The sequence below is a fragment of the Bubalus kerabau genome, chromosome 4, assembly GCF_029407905.1.
Source record: "Bubalus kerabau isolate K-KA32 ecotype Philippines breed swamp buffalo chromosome 4, PCC_UOA_SB_1v2, whole genome shotgun sequence".
Classification (NCBI taxonomy): domain Eukaryota; kingdom Metazoa; phylum Chordata; class Mammalia; order Artiodactyla; family Bovidae; genus Bubalus; species Bubalus kerabau.
Window position 1 is genome coordinate 162279617 of NC_073627.1, and position 3138 is coordinate 162282754.

Here is a 3138-nt window from a genome sequence, read left to right on the forward strand (position 1 = left end):
ACTGTCCACGCAAGTCCCCAATCCCCTGTCCAGTGCCCCAGAGGTACCCCAGACAGAGACCTGTACACAACACTGGGCGCCCGGGCCAGGAACCCAGTGGAGGGGGAAGTGGTGGGTCTGGAAGAAATGTGCTCATAACTTTGCGTATAGGACAGATGGAGGCTGAGCCTGGCTGACTGGCTGTGACCACAGGTGATCCACTTGCCCCCCCCCCCACCCTCTGCCAGGCACTGTGGGCCCAGAGGAACTCAGCTTAAAAATTGCTTCCCCACCCACCCACAAGAGGGGCCCTCATTGTCAAATTAGGATCTGACACCTTGATCCAGAAGATGGCCCCGAAGTCAGTTTCATGCATGAAGGTCCAGGAGGGGTGTCATACCAGAGACCCCTGGGGGGCAGACAGGATGGAAATGGTGGGGAAAGGTCCTGGAGGCAGGCGGCCCAGGCCTGCGTTCTGCAGAAGCGCCTCTTCCGCCCATCCCCCACTGCTCTGTCCCTCCGATGGCGGTGGGGTTAGTGGCCAGGGTTCCCAGGAAACGGACAAGAGCAGCTTGTGGGGAATTCCTCTGGAGCCAGCGCCATTTCCTATGGATGAAGGGTAAAGTGCCACGGGGGTAGGAGGAGCATCCTGAAACGATCTGACCTTGACTCAGGGCCTGGGGTCCGGAGTCAGATTGAAGTCCAGGAACTCGCTGCAGCGGAGGGTTCGGCTTCAGGAGAAGGGGCACGCTGACTTGGGGGTGTAGTCGTGGGGTGGTCTCACCACTAGGACGAAGATTCGGGTCCTTGATATCAAAGAGAGGCGGGGCTTCCCGCCGACCCATTGAGAAGCAGGTGTCAGCTCATGGAGACCGCGGCAGCTGCCGCCCCAACTTGGGGCTGCTTCTCCTCTTTCCTGCTCCTGGCCTTTGGGACGCTAGTGGCCGCCTTGCTGGGCGCCGCTCACCGCCTGGGGCTCTTCTATCAGTTGATGCACAAGGTGGACACGGCAAGCATCCGGCATGGTGGGGAGAATGTGGCAGCCGTGCTGAAGGCCCACGGTGTGTGCTTCCTTTTCACGCTGGTCGGCGGGCACATTTCGCCACTGCTGGTGGCCTGTGAGAAGTTGGGCATCCGCGTGGCGGACACCCGCCACGAAGTCACAGCTGTCTTTGCCGCTGATGCTGTAGCCCACCTGACCGGGACGGTGGGCGTGGCAGCAGTGACGGCCGGCCCCGGCCTCACCAACGCAGCGACTGCGGTGAAGAATGCTCGGTAGCCCAGTCCCCAGTCCTGCTCCTGGGTGGTGGGGCCAGCACCCTGCTGCCGAATCAGGGTGCACTCCAGGCAGTTGATCAGATAGCCCTGTTCAGGCCGCTCTGCAAGTTTTGTGCTTCTGTGTGGAGAGTGCGGGATATCATCCCCACCCTGAGCACCGCGATGGCCGCTGCACAGTCGGGCACCGCCGACCCGGTGTTTGTGGAACTGTCTCTGGATGTGCTGTACCCCTACTTCCTCGTTCAGAAGGAGATGGTGCCAGGTAAGCCGCCCAAGGGCCTCATGAGTCGAGCGGTCCACTGGTACTTAGCGAATTCCCTGGCCAACCTCTTTGCAGGAGCTTGGGAGCCTCAGCCTGAGGGGCCTCTGCCCCTGGACATTCCCCAGGCCTCCCCCCAGCACGTTCAGCAATATGTGGAGATCTTGAGTCGGGCCAAAAGGCCCCTCATGCTAATTGGGAGCCAGGCCCTGCTGTCTTCGACATCCTCAGACAAACTTCGGGTTGCCGTGGAGACCCTGGGCATCCCTTGCTTCCTGGCGGGGATGGCACAGGGACTGCTGGGCCGCAGCCACCCCCTCCACTTCCGGCAGAACCACAGGGCCGCCCTGAAGGCAGACGTGGTTGTCCTGGCAGGAGCAGTGTGTGACTTCCGCCTGTTGTGGGCGTGTCCTCAGCTGCAGCAGCAAACTCATTGTTGTCAACCGTGACCGGAAGGAGATGCTGATCAACTCAGACATTTTCTGGAAGCCCCAAGAGGCTGTGCAGGGAGATGTGGGCTCCTCGTGGTGAAGCTGGTGGAGGGCCTCCAGGGTCGGATGTGGGCCTCAGACTGGGCAGAGGAGCTTCGGCAAACTGACCAACAGAAGGAGCAGAACTTTCGGGAGAAGGCAGTGATGCCCGTAGCCCAGCATCTTAACCCAGTGCGGGTCCTGCAGCTGGTGGAGGACACTCCGCCTGACAACTCCATCCTGGTGGTCGATGGCGGGGACTTTGTGGGCACAGCTGCCTACCTGGTGCAGCCCCGTGGGCCCTTGTGTTGGCTTGATCCTGGGGCCTTCGGGACTCTGGGGGTTGGTGCCGGATTTGCGCTTGGGGCCAAACTGTGTCGGCCGGATGCTGAGGTCTGGTGCCTGTTTGGGGATGGAGCGTTTGGCTATAGCCTAATCGAATTTGACACCTTCGTTGGACACAAGATCCCAGTGATGGCCTTGATAGGAAATGATGCTGGCTGGACCCAGATTTCCAGGGAGCAGGTGCCCTCTCTGGGCAGCAATGTGGCCTGTAGCCTGGCTTACACTGATTATCACAAGGCAGCCCAGGGACTGGGGGCCCAGAGCTTGCTGCTCTCACGCAAGAGTGAGGATCAGGTGGTCAGGGTGCGTGACGCCCAGCAGCGGTGCCAAGAGAGCCCCCCGGCTGTGGTCAGCATCCTCGTCGGGAGCACGGACTCCGGGATGGCTCCATTGCCATGTAGGGCCTCGTGGGTCAGTGCTCTTGGCTCTCTTCCCACCCCTGGACTGTGCCTAGCTGGCTTGGAGTTTCATCCTTGCCTGCCCTGGGCCTAAGCCATGGGGCCCAGTGACCCTGCAGTCTTCCCTGAGGACAGGGAGGGGCTGGAAGGAGTCAGAGCTAAGAGAGGCTCTGACAGCCCTGGGGAGTCCTTGGGCCTATTTGTGAGCTCACCTGTGTCCTTTCTGCCCTCCTCACTTGTTCAGTCGCTACGTCGTGTCCATCTCTTCGTGACTTCATGGACTGCAGCACGCCAGGCTCCTCCATCCCTCCACTAACTCCCATAGTTTGCTCAAATTCATGTCCATTAAGTCGGTGATGCTATCTAACCACCTCATCCTCTGCTGCCTTCTTCTCCTTTTGCCTTCCGT

General features: G+C 60.5%; 1 pseudogene; it reads left to right on the top strand.

Moving 5' to 3' along the window:
• Nucleotides 1–829: 829 nt before the first annotated feature.
• On the top strand, nucleotides 830–2732 carry LOC129651729 (2-hydroxyacyl-CoA lyase 2-like; annotated as a pseudogene).
• Nucleotides 2733–3138: the final 406 nt, after the last annotated feature.